The sequence below is a fragment of the Pan paniscus genome, chromosome 17, assembly GCF_029289425.2.
Source record: "Pan paniscus chromosome 17, NHGRI_mPanPan1-v2.0_pri, whole genome shotgun sequence".
NCBI classification, from domain to species: Eukaryota; Metazoa; Chordata; class Mammalia; order Primates; family Hominidae; genus Pan; species Pan paniscus.
This window is the reverse complement of record NC_073266.2, coordinates 59,604,806-59,624,312: the sequence shown is the minus strand read 5'-3', so window position 1 is coordinate 59,624,312 and position 19,507 is coordinate 59,604,806. Positions and strand designations below refer to the sequence as shown.

The following is a 19,507-nucleotide window of genomic DNA, read 5'->3' as shown; positions in this document are numbered from 1 at the left end:
CCTTTCCCCTTTGAAAAGTGAAATCCCAAGTAGAAGAAATATGTTCAAAATCCAGCCAAAATTATACTGGCACTAGCATTTAGAAAATACTCCCCAAAACAGGTTTACAATTCAAAGCCAAAGGAGTCTAAGGCACCTAGTCCAACTACTTCATTTTACAGAAAAGGAAAATCGAACCAGAGAGGTGATGTGACTTCCCAAACACATAAAGCCAACTTAGTAGCAAAGCTAGCTATTATGGACTTCATGCCGAAAATGTCCTGAATGCAGAAAGAGTATGGGCTTTTGTGGGGAATAAAGCTCATCTTCCACATGATAGCTGTGTAACCTCAGGCAATTTTACTTAACATTTCTGAAGCTTGTTATTCTCTATTGATAAAAATAAGGATTAGAGTTTTCCTTTGTCAGGGTATTCTGAGGAATAAAAGAACACACAAAGAGGTGGGAGTCACACTCATACAATATGGTGGATGTCTGAAGTTGCACAGCCGCTACAGGGAATTGGTCACTATCTACCAAACCATGAGATGTACAAATCCTTCCACACATGCATTCCATTTCTAGAAATGTATCCTATGGGAAGATATGTATGTTCAAGGATGTTTACTGAAGCTTTCACTGTATTAACAACAACCAAAAAAATTAAATCTCTAAGAGGGAAATGCTGCTAACAACAAAAAACAAAGAGTAAGGAAGATTTATATAAAGTGCAAATAGTAAGCCTTTTAAAATTAAGCAAATTAGAATGTCATTGAATAATATGCAGAGTAGATTTTGTTAAGCAAATTAGAATGTCATTGAATAATATGCAGAGGTTTTGAACTCATGCATGACAAAACAAAACATTAAGATATGAATGTGTATATGTATATGCAGATGAAATTGTTAATAGATACATATGATGAAACTAGTGGTATTTGAGGGAAAAAAAGATAATTTTGATCATTTATCACATATACTCCCATATCTTTTAAAGTTTGTATCATATAAATGTATTCATATATTATTTATATAGCAGAAAAATATATAGAATGCCTAGCATATAGAGGATACTAAATATTTCTTTCTGCCTATATACCTCAATACTCAGTGTTACAATGTTTATTACTATAATTGATATTTCTATCATTGTCATTATAACTTCAAACACAATTTTTAAAAACAAATATTGTTTCAGTGACTCCTCTGTCCCATTAGAGAGCTTTTCCATCAAGTTTCAAATCTGGCTGTTCATTTATGACCTGCACTAAAGGTCTACATCCCACAGCCTGAGCTAAGGGATGAACAAAGGTTAATAAAAACACATAAAGGCAAGGCGGGAGGAGTCAGTCTCCCTTGCCTCTGTTTGTGGTGTCATTTGTCTCCCTGTTAAAATGCAATAAAGACAATAAAAGGAAATCAGCTGTGGAAAATGAAAGAGCCCTTTATTCATAAAAACAGTTCAAATGAGAAAAGTCTTTTAATGGGGATGAGACAACTACCATGCAAAACAGTGGGAGAGGGACACATAAAACTCTTAGGACAATTCATTAACCACAGATTATTGTAGGCAATTCAAATCTTTTCCCCCAAAACAGGTTTATGTTCTAACCATCAGCATGATAGATGCCTTCAAGCAAATTCTCAGACTGATGCTAAGGCAGCAGGCAAAAACAAGATATTTGAATACAGGATCTGCCCTAGCAATCTGAGGGTCCTTAGAAGAAACATGATTCTGTAATGGACATGATAAAGGAAGCATGATAAAGAGAAATGGTAGAAGGAAGGCCACCTGGCTCACCCTCAGATCTGACTGCTTGCTCCACTTCAACTAACTCACACCCCTAAATAAACAAATCTATGACCTTGGGACAGCTAATCACCTTGTTTTTGGACCACCTCACTTAAAATGAAGGTAATAATATGTGCCTAATCTATCATAGCTGTTATGATGCTTAATTTTTAAAAAGAAATATATATGTATAATGACTCCAAATTGTTCCTATTAAATCATGCCAGCCACTCAGACACCACACAGCCTGCACCCATTGAAAGAGCAAGCCTACTCTCAGCAACAATTGTGGACCCTTCATTTATTACCACCCCTACTTTTCCTCTTCCTCCCCATTCCTAAGCTTGCAGCATAACTTCACATTAAACTGTATGTTGAAAAGCTCTACAGTGAATGGAAACAAAATGCAATTTTGTTTTTCAACGTATAGTTTAATTTACATTTTTATCCCACCACCCCATTAGAGGACTAAAATCTGAGATCCTACATGAGTTTTGGCAGGTTCCTTTCTGTTCTAATTGATGCACTGCCAATCTGTGCTTAGCCTGTAGGCCGCTAGCCATGTCCATCTGCCTCTTTCTGCTGAGATCTCCTCACCCCTCAAAAACAAAGGCCTCAGTGCCGCCCTTTCCTGGGCTCCACATTTAGTCCAAGGAAATACTCATGCTTCCTTTACCTCATGCTATAGTTTGAATGTGTCTCCCAAATTTCATGTGTTGAAAACTCAATCCCCAATGTGGCAGCATTAAAAATGGGTCCTTTAATAGTTGATTGGATCATTCATGAGGACTCTGCCCTCTTGAATAGATTAATCCATTCATGGATTAATGACTATCATGTGGTGTAACTGGTGGCTTTGTAAGAAGAGGAAGAGAAACCTGGGCTAGCATGTCAGTGCTCTCAGCCACCCACTATGTGACGTCCTGCAGCACCCTGGGACTGCAGAAAGCCCCTACCAGCAAGAAGGCTTTCACCATCACCTCAGCCTGGAACTTCTTGGCCTCCAGGACTGAAAGAAATTCCTTTTCTTTATAAATTACCTAGTTTCAGGTATTCTGTTGTAAGCAACAGAAAATTGATTAAGAGATCCCACAACCTCTGAGGAGCAGGCCAAGCTCAGTATTGCCTTCTTCTCATCCTGTCACCAAAGCAATATGGAAGCCATATTGAAAGTCATGCCGGTGGTCCCATTGGAGCTTGAAAAGTCTCACTTTAAGTATTGATAGCTTCAGTCTAATCTCCTTATCCTTTTTTCTCTCCATCCACAATCCACACTTCACAAGGTGAATGAGTACTCACATTCAGAAACAGAGTCCTGACCTGGTGTGGTGGCTCATGCCTGTAATCCCAACACTTTGGGATGCTGAGGCAGGCGGATCACCTGAAGTCAGGAGTTTGAGACCAGCCTGGCCAACATGGTGAAACCCCATCTCTACTAAAAATACAAAAATTAGCTGGGCATGGTGGCACACACCTGTAATCCCAGCTACTCAGGAGGCTGAGGCACGAGAATTGCTGGAACCTGGGAGGCAGAGGTTGCAGGGAGCCAAGATCGCACCACTGCACTCCAGCCTAGGTGACAGGGCGAGACTCCATCTCAAAAAACAAAAACAAACAAACAAGCAAAAACAAAAATCTCAGAAACAGGGCGCTGTGGAAAGCTTCACTCGTGTTCACTAGGTTAGATTAATTGAGGCATAAGAGAGTGTTAGTCATTTGGAAATTATCAAAGCATCAAAACCAAAGAGTCTACACAACTGGGTGCCTGAAGATCTGTTTTGACTCTGCCACCAACTAAGAACAAAAGGAAGAGGTTCACCACTCAGGGACATCACTTTCTCTGTATGTACACATTTTTCTGAGACAATTGGACAAAATGAAGACTTTTCACACTAAGTTTTTTCTTCAGGCTCATGTGGGAACCCGCCATACCCCAGGACAGTCATGCATGAGACAGGTAAAAATTCAGTATTATTCCTAATTCTGCCTCTCATTCTTCTGCAGCTTTGCGGTTCACCATTATTAATTGACATCAGAAAATCTAAACTAAAAGTGCTTATTTGATACACTGTATTAACCCAACCTCCGTCTTTTCTGGGATAGCAAAGTAAAGTCTATTTTACAAATACAGCAGTGGGCTGTCAAGCAGATAACGCTTCTGAAAAACACACAGAGAAAATAAAACAACAGAATAGAACAGCACTGCCCTCAGATACAACTGCTTTTTACAGTCAGATCGTGCTTGATTGGTTGTGGCTACATCCTTCATCTACATGGGTGTCAGTTGCCTACTTGTAAAATAATTAGGCTAAAATTAATCATCTCTTAAGGCTACTTCCAGATCTAAAAGTCCACATCAGCATCACTCTGTAAGATACTGTTTTAAACTTTCTATAATGTATCTTGCAAATTTTAACTTAGGAGTTTAGGAAAATACAGGATTAGTTGCCCTATTGCATCCTTGGCTGGCCATCTGTTCATGGGAACTAGGGTCAGATACAGTAAACTTGAGGTTATATTCAGGAAATCCAAGGGCATCTATAAGAATAGCATATCCAGTCTTTGTCTTCTACAGGCAATCTGTTTCATTTGTTGTGTTTTTGTTAAAGGTATTAGAGAATTATAATGGTAATGGCTATCACTAGAAGGCAAATTCCCTGAAGGCAAGGGACTTTTTTCTATTTTATTCTCCGCTATCCCTTATTTTTTTTTAAAAAAAAGCAGATTTATTGAGATATAATTGTTATATTATTAAATTCAACAACTTAAAATATACAATTTAATTATTTTTAGTATATTCATAGAATTGTAGACCTATCACAAGATCTTCAATTGGGAAAATAAGAATGTTCTGGGTTTAAATAGTAGTGGTGGTGGTTTCACAACATGGGTTCTGTACTTAATGCTACTGAATTGTTTAGAATGGTTACTGTAGCAAATTTTATGTTGTGTGTATTTTACCACAATATAAAATTCCAGAAAAAAATCCCACTGAAGTACTTTTTAACATCATTTGTGTTTTCATTCTGCAGCTCAAGTATTATCACTGTTTACTGACTTGATTCTTTAATAGGTTCTGGGACCCTTATAGAATAGTCATCTTTGAAATCTCTTGGACAGTAGTTTTCTCCAGGCAATGAAATTAGAGAAGATTTCCCCTTCTTCTTCAGATCGATCTATATTTTCTAAAATAAGCATGCATAACTCTTTAGACAGAAAACAATTATAAACATTATTTTTTAAATATTAGGAATATATGTAATTAGAACTTTTGAGTGAAAAACTGCAAAGGGCTTTTTAGAATCTGAGGAAGATAGAAATCTTTTGGAGATACTGCCTTCTCCTATGGCATTGAACTACATGCTTTTATGCTTATGGCTCATTTGTGAGATGTAATATTTTGCATTTATCCTGCCTTTCCTATACAAACTGTGTTACATGGTTTATAAAATTTCTATTGGTAAACATATTTCAGAAATATATCCATAGATACACCTATATATACATGTAATAGATGTATAAAGTAAGAATAATAGAACAGCCTCCTTTTGCAACCTTTAATGAACTGATGTATCTAGTTATTGATCATCACCACCTGCTAAAAGAGAGGCAACCAAACAGTAAATGCTTAATAAGGAAAAGCACAGCAACCTTTATCATGTAGAATTGCTACAAATAAACCTACCTGTATCTGATTAAACCACTAGCACCAATGCTCAATTTACAGGAAAAGCAGAGACTATAGGAAGATGTTAAGCAACACCATGGTAATACAATTATCAAAATCCAGATGGCAGAAAACTCTACAGGATAAATAACCTGGTTCCTTCAACAATGGAAAGAATTAAAAATTTTTGGACTTGATTCACACAAATTGCTACAAAAATATAGTATTTGTATGAAAATTTGAAATTTGAATAATGGCTAGGTATTTGATGATATTAAATTATTATTTTTACTTGTGACTGCAACTGTAGTTCTTTTTTAAAATATTATGTTTTGGAAATACACTCTGAAATTGTTTTCAAAGGAAATAATTTGACTTCTGGGACTTGCTTCAAAAAATACTCAATGAGTGTAAGTGAATGGAGGTATTGATGAAACAATATTTGTCATGATTGTATAATTTCTGAAACTGGGTAGTGAGTGCATGGAGTTTTGCTTTACTATTATTTCTACATCTGCATATGATTGAAAAATTTCATGATACTTTAAAAATGTATTTTTCCAAATAAATGTAATGGTGAGAAGGGGTATTTGGAAGGTTTTGTGTGTTCATTTAGTTTTCTAGCATTTAGTTTGTTTTTATTCTTTTGAATTTGAAGAATATACAAGATATAATTCACCAGAGTAAAATTTTCTATCTAGGTGCCTCCACTTACCACTGCCATATATGTAAACTGAAGAGGGAATCTTTTCATGACCAGCCTTCTGGGAATCGCAGAATCGCAGAATGTGATAGATCTGGAATACTCTCCACAGTCTATGGGCTGATGTCATGTGGCTCTCTCATAAATGGGAAGGAGCTGTGAAATGGCAGAAAATACTCAATTTTACAACTATTTTTGAAAATCTTTAATATTCCTTATTTTAAAAGTACATTAGTACATCTGAGATAAAGTTGGAATGTAAAATGAATCAGGTTGTGAGCAGAATTATGGTGTAATAAAAACATGCAGCAGAACTGGACAGTGAAATAGCTTTGAATTTCATTGAAATGTGTTGTATCATTGATCATGGATATAAAGCACAGCATGTTTATGGATTTGGCAAGAGAGAATGTACAGATTTTTTTTCCCCAGGACAAGCAGACATACTCTCGTACCTGTGGAAAATATATAAATATATTACAGCAGAAGAGATCATCACCATTATATTATAAAACATACAGTGCAGTGTAAAAACACACACACACCCCCATAAAAACCATCAAATCATTTTAAGTAACTATATTTGTGGTAATGTTGATGCTATTATTCTGAGGCTGATGCATGTATATTGTTAGACAAAATTAATAATTACATTGATATTAAGAACCAGGAGTTTTGGCATATAAGAAAAAAAGATACATATGTAAGATCAAAGAGATTACATTTAAAAAAACCCTTGTAATCCTAAATTTAAATCTGAAGTTTTTTATCAGGTGAATTTGCAATGTATTTTATCATACACATTTAAAAAGCACCAAAACCGGTAGCAATGACTTCTCCCTAGCAACCAGATGATGATCTATAAGCATAATTTTCTACTAAAACAAACAAAAAAGGGAAAAATAGGGAGGAAGCCTTATAGCTACAGAGGAGTGGAGAGACCAACAAATCTTCTTACCTCCACAAGAAAAGGATAAAACTGGACACAATTGTCAAAAACAACCATCTTGGAACTCTAAAAATTGACTAAATGCAAAGAACAATTTGAGAAATACATATTTATGAAAAACTGGTAGTCCTTCAGCTACAAACAATAGCGTCTGTAATCTTGTCTGGAGCCAATATTCACCACCCATCCCAGCTTGGTCAATAATAATGACAGCATTGCTATTGTGCAGCTGGCCAGGAAACCTATAACTTTGATGCCAGACCAGGTGGGCTCAATTTCAGGCATAGGAAAAAAACCTACAACAGGCAGCATTGTCAGTAGAAAATAAATGGGTGACTGACAGGTCTACTAGCCTAAATTTGTGGTACTGGTTGGGACAAATGGTAAACCAGGCATAAACTTAGTGGAGAGCTCTTAGGAATAAGAGGGCCATAGAAGAGATGAGAGAAGCTCTTCATGAACACCTGGCTGACTAGGAAGCTATACATGTGTGTGGGGCAAGACCAAGAAAGTTTGAGTTTAAAGTGAAAGTCACAGAAGACTTGAAAACTGACAACTTTGTGCCCACACCCAAAGACCAGTCAGCAGAGGGAGGAAGAATTATGGGCGCATGGAATTTGAATATAGCCTATTCCAAATCACTGGATGACCACTAAGCTATGTAGACACTGGGATGACCCCTAGGAAGCCAGGCTAAATAACAAAAATAAAAAATCTTAGCATATATACAAATGGCCATATGCTACAGGGGAGATCAATTACACAGTTAAAGTTCAAGTGAGTTGCAAAAAAGAAAAAAGAAAGAAAAAGTAAAATCAGAACACAAAATTACTATATTACCTCATATGTCCAGTGTACAGCCAAAGATTAGAGTATACAAAAAATACTAAGTGTGAAACCATATTTAGAGAAAGTATAGACCAGATTTAGAAAAAAAAAAAAACCACTGAATAGAACTAACTGTAAGTAGACTAAGAAGTAGGATTTTGCAGCAAAAATTTCATTATATCTATTCTGAATATATTGCATAGAATTAAAAAAGATTTGAGGACAATGATTCAACAAATAAGGGATCTCAGTAAAGAAATAGAAAGCTAAAAATATCCAAATGGAAATCTTTACGTTGAAAAATGTAATAACAAAAATGAAAAATTTACTAGATGGATTTCATAGCAAATTTGTGATGGCAGAAAAAATCATGAATGTTTTTGACGAAAAAAATAGAAATTAATTTACCTTAAGATTAGAAAGAAAATAGTTACAGAAAAATAAGCAGAGACTCAGAGACTTGTCAGAAAATTATACACATACTGAAGGGATTCAGAATGTACCACCCCAAAATATTCCCCTTTGGTGTATTGATTGTTTTGAACTGAAGGCACTTGAGAAACAGCAAATGCAGGAGGGGCTTTCTGACCTCCTCCTATGTAAAAGCAGGTCATAAAATTTCCCATTAGAAAGTCATTTTCCCTTTAACACAGAGAAGAATATTCTACTCACTGCACACTGGGAGTCAACATGAAAATGTATCTATAAAACCTACTAAAATAATTCTTATTTTCTATTATTTTCATGTATATATTTCATAGTCAGTTTCCCACAATTTACCACCACAGAAGTTTAAATCCCTTTTCCTTTGTCTTATCACTTCTTCACAAAATTATTATTTTTTTGGTAAATAGATTTATAAGCTCTCAGTCCTAACTGCTTCTTCACATCTTTATTTTTTCTATGAAGGCTGCCAAATACATATAAAAACATTACATAAAATGTATATACTTTTCTCCAGTTAATTTGTCTTATGTCTGTTTCATTTTCAGGCCAAATTCTCAGGCCTGGTGGCAGAGCCTAGCAAGGCAGATGAAAGCATTTTTTCCTTTCCCATGATATAAACATACATGTAATGAGAGTCCCAGAAAGAGGAAAGAAAATGGCAGACAAATATATTTGACGTGAACTTCTGTTTCCAGCTCTAATATCAAAAAATAATAGAAGTCATTACTCCCATCCTTTCAACAAGAAAAAAGTTGAACATACTGAAAAATGATGACTTTTCTTAGACCTGTTAGAGAACTGAAATCTAAAGGCAAACTGCCACACCGAATATGGCAAGACAACTTCAACCAAAGAGTTACAGCCAATACCTGCTGCCTTGGAGGAAGAGCCGCTGGAGTAATGAACCGGTAGAAATATTTAAATGGTAATTTTGATTAATTGCTGGAGCCAGGAAACTAACTTGAGAGTGAGAATATCCTAAGGGTTGCAGTCTTAGGGATACATACATTCTTTTTTTTTTTTTTTAACCACTAGGAATCTGATTATACTTTCACAGTGAAGCAGCAACAAAAATTATCCTGTAGCTTTGGCAGGAAGAGGGTAAAAGTAACTATTGTGAAATACACCCAAAGTGCTCTCCATAACACAGATCTATGCTTTCAAGGGAGAAAGGCTACCAGAGCCTTATCCCTACCTGGGAGAAAACTATTTCCCTAACTACAGGCCTGTCTAGCCCTTGAGACTCACCTAAAGCTGGAAAATCTCAGTAAGTTATTTTCTAGATATCAACAAACTGATTCTAAAGTACATAAGGAGAAGCACAAGACCTAGAATCACCAGCACAGTACTAAAAAAGAAGATAATTAGAGAACTCACACCACTCAACTTCAAGGCTTACTATAAAGCTACAGTAATCAAGATAACACGGTGTTCAAAAAAGAATAGACACATACATGGATGAAATAGAATAGAGAGCTCAGAAATAGACCCCCACACATATTGTTGATTAATCTTTGACAAAGGAACAAGAGAAATTCAGTGAAGAAAAGACAGTCTTTCAACAAATAGTCCTGAAATAAGTAGACATCCACATGAAAAAAAAATCATATATCTTTCAAAAAAAACCTTACATCTTTCAAAAAAATTAATGAGAACGAGTGAATCTTAGACCTAAATGTAAAACATGAAACTATAAAACTTACAGAAGAAAACATGACAGAAAATCTAGGAGACCTTGGTTTGGCAATGAGTTTTCAGATTCAACATCAAAAATATGATTGATGAAAGAAAAAAATTGTTAAGTTGGATTTAATTAAAATTGAGAACCTCTGTTCCATGAAAGACACTGTTAAGAGAATAAGAAGAATTAAAAGACAAGTTATAAACTAGGATAAAATATTCACAAAACACTTATCTAATAAATGATTTGTATCCAAAACATAGAAAGAACTCTTAAAACTCTGCAATAACAAAACAAAAAACCCAGTTAAAAAAAATAAAGATTCAAATAGACATCTCATACATAAATGACAAATAAGCACATGAAAAAGAAGCACAACACTATTTGTCACTAGGGAAATACAAATTAAAACAATAAAACAAAATAAAAGAGTAAAACAAAATAAAATGTTACTATACACTTATTAAAATGGCTAAAATCTGAAAATTCATAAAACCAGTTAATGGCAAGGATGCAAAGCAAAAGAAACTCTTCCATTTGCTGGTGGGAATGCAAAATGGTACAACTACTTTGGAAGCCAATTTGGCAGTCCTTATGAGGCTAACCATACGCTTATCCTACAATCCACCAATTTTACTCCTACGTATGCACTAGAATAATTTGAGGCGAACACATCCACACAAAAGCCTGCATGTGAATGTTTATAGCAACTTTATTTGTAATAGACAAAAACCAGAAGCAACCAAGATGTCCTCCAAAAGTTGTGTAGATAATAGAACTGTGGTTTATTCACACAATGAAATATTATTCAGTGATAAAAAGAAATGAGCTACCAAGCTATGAAAAGGCATGGATGAATTACAAATTGCATATTGCTTAGTGAAATATTTTGAAAAGAATCTAAAAAGATTATAATTTCAATTAGATGACATTCTAGGAAAGGAAAAACTATAGAAACAGTGAAAAGATCAGTATTTGTCAGGGGTCCAGACAGATGAGAGGAAGGGTTGAATAGGTGAAACACAGGGAATTTCTAGGGTGGTAAACTATTCCATATGACAGGTAACTGTTAACACATGGTACTATGCATTTGTCAAAACCCACTGAACTTTACACAAAGGAGTAGACCTTACTCTTTGGAATAACCTTATTCATTAAGAGTAAACGTTAATGTATGCAACTTAAAAAATAATTCAGATGTTAGAGGAATCCCAGGATGGAATGGGATTCCTAACTATATTACAATCTAACTATATTATAAATGTATGCTATTTAATACAACCTCAAATAAAGCTGGGGAAAGGAGGCTGACCTGAGCAACTCTGGAAATTAGAGTAGTCTGTCAAACAATAGGCAAAAAGTCTAGAGAACTAATATATATCATGAGGACTATAGGTGATAAAATCATACTGTATTTGGGATTCATGACAAATGAATAGATTTTAGTTACCTTACCAAGAAAAAAAAAGATAGTAAACATGTGAGATGATGAATTTATTAATTTGCTTCACTATAGTTAAATACTATAGTTAGATACTTTTTTTCTATCTCTGTGTATCCCATAACCTCATGGTGTATCCTTTAAATATACACAATATTAATTTTAAAAAATATGGCTGTTCATAATCACTATACTCTACTTGAAAAACAACACATACCTAATGGAGGTATGAACTGATGATTCTGATACATACATGCTAGAATTGAACAATTAAGCAAATGAATTGTGGATGGTGGGAGCTAGGTTTCCTAATATTATAATCAGAGTTTACAAATCAGCACATGGAAGAGGCTAGAATGATCCATGTGGTAATGAATTAGAATTGGAGACATCAGCATGGACCCGTGATTATTTTAATATAGATACAGATGGTTACATATGGAAATATTTCCAGGTATATATGTATACTCATGGGACAGTATACCCATATATATTTCCTTTCTCTGTTAGCTGAGAGGGCCTAAAAACAATGACACCAAAATAGCAACCAGCACTCTTAATGTCCAGACATTGGTTTCGGATAGCATTCTCCAAAAAAGGGGAACCAGAGCTTCTCAGAAAAATGGCTGATTCTAGGACTGGGGCAGGACATATGTAAGATGAACTTGGAGCAATTGCAGTGCCAGAAAATAAGAGAATGTTCTTACCAAATAAGAGCAACAACAAGAAGAAAATAAATATAAACAAAACCACAATGGTGGAATATTATCAAAGGGACACAGGAACAACTGAAAGCTTCTGATGGCCACAACTGGAAAAATTTGAGCAAGAAAATAATATCAAATTATAACCCAAAGTATAAAATAAATAAGTCCATATTGATGTAAAAAAATATTGAATACCTAAATAATTGGGGTAAAATAGACAAATTTTTCCTGCAGAATTCCAAGTAATTTCTATTGATACTCCTCCCTCAGGTTGTAGAGAATAACTTTACCTCTCTTCAAATATAGGATATACCTAATGACTTTCTTTTAAATAATATAATACAGAAAAGGAGGAAAAAAATAACTTTACAGTGAAGTCTGACAAACTTGTTAGCCATGTGATCAAGGTCAACACCAACAGTGATAAGTTATGTTGGTTGATATACTTTGATAAAATGGCACTTTATTTCAATGATCTTTTTTCCAAAAACACATAATCTCAGTCTAATCATAAGAAAAACAGCAGACAAATCTCAATACAGGAACATTCTACCAAATACCTGTGCATTAACTCTGAAAGCTATCAAGATCATCGAAAACAAGGAAGTCTAAGAAGCTGTCATTGCTAGGAAGAGCCTAAGGAGACATGGTGATTAAATGTAATGTGATATTCTGGAAAGAATCATGAAACAGAAAAAGAACATTAGGTAAAAACTACGAAAATCTGAAAAATGTACGGACTTCAGTCAATAATGTCTCCATATAAGATCATTAATTGTAACAAATAATAATGTAAGATGTTAATAATAGGAAATATTTGGTATCAAGTATATAGGAACTCTCTGTGTTAATTTCACAATTCTCTGTAAATCTAAAACTGTTCTAAAAATAAAGTTTATTTGAACAAGAACATTTAAAGAAGTAATCATTGAAGCTTCCTAATTTGATTAAAAACATTAATCTACAGATCCAAGATAATGAAACCCAAATAGACTAAAAACAAAGAGATAAACACCTCAACACATCATAGGCAAAGTGCAGTAAAACAAAGACAAAAGAAAATCTTGAAAGCAGCAAGACTCATTGTGCACAGGAATCACTGGTACTATTTAAAGTTGACTTTGATCAGAAACAATAGAAGCAAAAAGGCAGCGGAAGGACATATGCAAAGTGCTGTCAACAAACAATTATCTAACCAAAAAGTCTATTCTTAAAAAAGGAAGGCAAAAATAAAACATTCCCAGATATACAAAGATCGAGAGAAATCATTGTTAACAGATCTGTATGACAAGAAACACTAAAGGAAGTCCTTCAGGCTGAAGGGAAATACCAGATGGCAATTTAAATTCACAGGAAGAAATGAAGAGTCACAAAAATGGTAAAAACATAGGTAAGTAAAAGAGTACATAAATATATTTCCTTTCTAATTTTTATAATAAAAATAAAATTGTATAGGGCAATAAGAATAGTACTGTACTAGGGGTTTATAGCTTACAGGGAGATTGGAAGAAACTGAGCTATTTTAGAACATAGCTGCTATATTTTTCTGGAATTAGGTCAGTATTTACTTGAAATAGATTGAGATAAATTGAGGTGTGTACTGTAATTTCCGGTAACTACTAAGAAAAGAACTCCAAAAACTTTGTATGTTTTGTTTGTTTTTTGTTTTGCTTTGTTTTGTTTTGAGACAGAGTCTTTTTCTGTCACCCATGCTGGAGTGCTGGAGTGCAAACACAGCTCAGTATGGCCTCAGCCTCCTGGGTTCAAGTGATCCTCTGCCTCAGCCTCCCCTGTAGCTGAGACTACAGGTGCACACCACCATCCCCAGATAACTTTTTGATTTTTTGTAGAGACAGGGTCTCACTTTGCTGCCCAGGCTGGTCTTCAACTCCTGGGCTCAAGTGATCCTCCCATCTCAGCCTATCAAAGTGCTGGGATTACAGGCATGAGCCACCATGCCTGGCCAAAAACATAGTCTTAAAAAAATCAGCAGCTAGTAGATGTTTTTACCAAAGTGGGATCCCAGGAGTCAAATAAATAAATCACAAGGAGAATTAGAAAATATCTTGAACTTATGTTCATGGGAATGATAGAGCTGGGAATAGTAGAGGCCAGGTGGCTGGCAGCACTTAATAATCATAAGCCAAGTGGTAAAAATTACCATAATAGGCAGCAAGGTTGGAATAGCAGCTAGGGCAGAGCTATTCACTGAAAATGATAAGAAAATATAGTATGCCTAGGAACAAGATGGACAACCATTAAAACCATTGCTCAACAAATCATGATGAGAAAAGATAAACAATGGATGAACAGAGCTGAGATTATCCACTTAATGGATTTGGCCAGTTTCCAGACCTAAGTCAACTCTCAGACTCAGAATCCACCAACTGAAGAAGAGGTCAGGTCTTGATAAAGAAGGACTCTGTAACACCACAGAAAGTAGGCACAATAGTGTTCTTCACAGACTTTTTGAAATGGGATTTATTGCTCTTTACTTCGATAAACATGCCCTGGAGAAAGATGAATAACTAGATTATTTCCAAGACAGTTGTATATAGGATATGAAGTTAATGCCGAGAACCAGCTATCCACAGAAGTCCTTATGGTACCCTGTTAGAGTATAGGTCTCCAGTAATAAATGCAGTATTGGCCCAGAGCTATCTCACAATGGGTTTGATAACTCCATAAGCCCACCTGGTAGTTGTTTCTTAGTTAAAAACCATATAACCAGAAGGGACATACATTGCAGTTAAGAAAACTCATATTGGCTCCTTGACCTGAAAAGTAAAAGCTAATGTGTAGGAAAAGTCAAATGGAAAGCATCTAAAATTTGTCCCTTCAGTGAAGATAGTAATTTCTTCAAAACAGTATTGTATTCTGGGGAAGAAAAAAATGTGACTAGTGAAACTTCCTAAGACAAAAAAAAAAAAAAATCAAGGGACCCTAAGATCATAACTGCCCACTGTATACTCCAAACTATTAGATGCATCAAATCATGAGATTGGGCAAGTCCAGTAACAATAAATCAAAAAGTGGAAATGCTATATCAGAAGTTAGGTTTGAGCAAATCCATGGGGCTCATACCTATGGTCTTATGAGACATTCACTATGACCATTTAATGGAAAAGAAAGACGTTCAACCTTGGTTCATGGATGAATCAGCTTGAAATATAGGTAAAAACCAAAAATAGACTGCTGTTTCATGACAGCCCCACTCAGGAGTGGTTTTGCAAGAAAAAGATTAGAAGTCCTCTCAATGGCAGAGATTTGGGTGAAGAAACTTGCCATTCACTTTGGGTAGAATGTGAAATGATCCGTGTACTATGTGAGGTACACTTTGGGTAGAATGGGAAGATGATACGTGTACTATGTGAGGTGGCAGATGACTTGTCTACCTGCTCAGAGGCCTTTAGGTTACAACATTGGAAAGCTAGTACAAGAATATCTTGGAAAGAGGCAAATGTTAGACTTAGGGTAGTGGATACAAAGTGTGAGAATTTTGATGTTGAATTTAATGCCCTAGATAAATCATCATTTGCAAAAGAGGTTCAAATAACCAAGTGGAGAAGATGCCTTTACCAGTATATGTCAGTTAGCCTCTCTCCTCAGACATCCAAGGACTTGTGCAATGGAATCAAGAATAAATTAGCCACAACAGGAGGTTAGGAAAATGGCAGATAGGAGGCAGGACTAAATTGCAGCTCCCACTTGGATGGACAGAGCAGCATATGGAGACTCACATTGTGAACTTTCTCTCCAAGAACGATCACAGGAACATACCAGGAAAGCCGAGTAAATCCACAGACCCTTTGAAGGAAGCAGATTGCTTCTGAAGGCCCTGGGAGACAGTCCAAAAACTGTGAGTACCCGAAGTGTAAAAGTGTGAAAGAGGGATCGTCCACCCCAAACACACACCCTTCACTGAGGAACCTGAAGGTCCAAATCACAGGAGAAGAATTTGATCTTATCTGGAGCTGAGACAATTTTGGATATCCGAGCGAAATACAGGGGTAGAAGCAGCAGCAGGATGAGCTGTGTGGTCTTTCTCAGATCCTAGGGAAGCCATTTCTGACTTTCTCTCACAGAGGTCCCTGGGAAGGGCTGCCAGATAAATGGAAAAGACTACCGGGAGAAGAAAACTTCCAGCTGAACTTTGTAACAATTTTGACCACGTGTGAAGTTTCCCATACAGAACTTAGGGGAGGAGGTGAATCTGGAGTGCAGACACAGCACTGAAGCCATGGCAGGTAGGGAGGTGCTGAACCTGAAAAGCCCTGCTTACTTTCACAGCCAGGAGGCTGGCAGCCTGGGGCAAGTTCTCAGCCCTGCTCACTTGCTGCCTGGAAAGAAACTTGGTGCTGTTGAGGGGGCACATGGTGGAAGTGAGACTGGCCTCTGGGGCTGCATGGGAGCTGGGTGAGGCCTGTAATTGCCAGCTTTCCCCCACTTCCCTGGAGACCTGCATGACAGAGCAGAGGCAGCCGTAATCCCCCTGAGAACATAACTCCATTGGCCTGGGAATGACACCACCATCTCCAACAGCAGCTGCAGCAAGTTCCACCCAAAGAGGGTCTGAGTTCAGTGATGCCTAACCCTGCCGGCCACCTGATGGTCTTTTTTCACCCACCCTGGTTGCTGAAGACAGGATATATTCTCTTGGGAGCTCTAGGGACCCATCTACCACTTGATTCTCCTTATACCACCACAGCTGATACTGTCTTATAAGTGCCACCTCCTGGCAGGAGGCCAATCAGCACAAGACTAGTGCAATAAAGAAAACTATTAATACAACTAAGGATCCTCACAGGGTTCATTTCACTCCCCTGCCACCTCCACCAGAGGAGGTACTGCTATCCATGCCTGAGAGACCTGAAGGTGGTTCACATCACAGGACTCTGTGCAGATACCTCCCAGTACTAGTCTGGAGCTCAGTAGCTCCACTTGGTGGCTACGTCCAGAAGAGAAATGACAATCTCTGACGTTTGGCTCTCAGGAAGCCACATCCCTAGGGAAAAAGGGAGAGCACTACATCAAGGGAGCACATTGTGTGACAAAATAATCTGAACTGCAGCCCTTGAGCCCCAGATCTTCCCTCTGACATAGTCTACCCAAATAAGAAGGAATCAGAAAAATAATTCTGGTAATATAACAGAACAAAGTTCCTTAACACCCCCTAAAAAATCACACTAGCTCACCAACAATGGATCCTAACCAAGAAGAAATCCCTGAATTGCCAGAAAAAGAATTCAGAAGGTCGGTTATTAAACTAATCAAGGAGGCATCAGAGAAAGGTGACGTACAACTTAATGATATCAAAAAAATGATACAAGATATGAAGGGAAAATCTTCAGTGACATAGATAGCATGAAGAAAAAACAATCACAACTTCTAGAAATAAAGAACACACTTAGAGAAATGCAAAATGCACTGGAAAGTCCCAGCAATAAAATTATACAAGCAGAAGAAAGAACTTCAGAGCTCAAAGACAAAGTTTTCAAACTAACCCCATCCAATACAGACAAAAAGAATCCAAAAAAATGTACAAAGCCTCCAAGAAGTTTGGGATTTTATTAAATGACCAAACCTAAGGATAACTGGTGTTCCTGAGAAAGAAGAGAAACCTAGAAGTCTGGAAAACTTGTAAGTGCCACCTCCTGGCAGGAGGCCAATCAGCACAAAACTAGTATAATAAACAAAACTTTATTTGAGGACTAATCGAGAAGAACATCCCTTACCTTGCTAGGGACGTAAACATCCAAATACAAGAGTCTCAAAGAACACCTGGGAAATTTATTGCAAAAGGATCATCGCTTAGGAAGATAGTCATCATGTTATATAAAGTCAAGATGAAGGAAAGAATCTTAAGAACTGTGAAGCAAAAGCACCAGGTAACCTATAAAGGAAAACCTATCAGATTAACAGCAGATTTCTCAGCAGAAACCCTACAAGCTAGAAGGGACTGGGGCCCTATCTTCAGCCTCCTTAAACAAAACAATGATCAGCCAAGAATTTTGTATCCTGTGAAACTACACTTCATAAATGAAGGGAAGATACAGTCTTTTTCAGACAAACAAATGCTGAGAGAATTTGACACTACCAAGCCAGCACTACAAGAACTCCTAAACGGAGCTCTAAATCTTGAAACAAATCCTCAAAATACACCAAAATAGAACCTCCTGAAAGCATAGATGTCACAGGACCTATGAAACAAAAACACAATAAATTAAAAACAACAACAAGGTATTCAGGCAACAAATAGCATAATGAATAGAATAGTCTCTCACATCCCAATATTAACAAGGAATGTAAAGGGCTTAAATGCTCCACTTAAAAGACACAGAATGGCAGAATGGATAAGAATTCACCAACCAAGTGTCTGCTATATTCAAGAGACTCACCTAGCACATTAAGACTCACATAAACTTAAGGTAAAGGGGTGAAAAAAGATAATAACATGCAAATGGACACCAAAAGTGAGGAGGAATAGCTCTTCTTATACAAGACAAAACAAACTTTAAAGCAACAATAGTTAAAAAAGACAAAGAAAAACATCATGTAATGATAAAAGGACTTGTCCAACAGGAAAATATCACAATCCTAAATATATATGCACCTAACACTGGAGCTCCCAAATTTATTAAACAACTACTACTAGACCTAAGAAATAAGATGGACAACAACACAATAATAGTGGGGGACTTCAACTCTCCACTGACAGCAATAGATAGGTCATCAAGGCAGAAGGTCAATAAAGAAACAATGGATTTAAAGTATACCCTAGAACAAATGGACTTAACAGAATATTGTACCCAACAACTGCAGAATATACATTCTATTCATCAGCACATGGAATATTTTCCAAGATAGACCATATTATAGGCCACAAAACAAGTCTCAATAAATTTTTTAAAAATTTAAATTATATCAAGTACTTTCTTGATCACAGTAGAATAAAGTTGGAAATCAACTCCAAAAAGCATCAATCAAAACCATGTAAATACATGGAAAATAAATAACCTGCTCCTGAATGATTATTGGGCCCACAATGAAATCAAGATGGAATTTAAAAATTATTTGAACTGAACAATAATAGTGACACAATCTATCAAAACTTCTGGGATACAGCAAAGGTGGTGCTAAGAGGAAAGTTCATAGCCTGAAATGCCTGCGTCGAAAAGTCTAAAAAGCACAAATAGACAATCTTATGAGTACTTGGCTGTGGTGGTACCATGTTGTGCTTTCTGTAAAAAGCAATTGTTATGAGGGCCAAAAAAGAACTGCTGTGAAACCTGATGGGAGTTTAACTCTAACCA

At 36.4% G+C, this 19,507-nt stretch overlaps 1 long non-coding RNA gene across 1 annotated transcript in view; it reads right to left on the bottom strand.

Annotated features, from left to right (window-relative positions):
- Positions 1–6,153: 6,153 nt before the first annotated feature.
- The window catches only part of LOC100974864 (uncharacterized), a 67,424-nt gene continuing 54,070 nt past the window's right edge, over positions 6,154–19,507 (bottom strand). The window contains exon 5 of the long non-coding RNA XR_008621899.2: positions 6,154–6,297. This is a non-coding gene — a long non-coding RNA (uncharacterized LOC100974864). The remainder of the gene's footprint in view (positions 6,298–19,507) is intronic.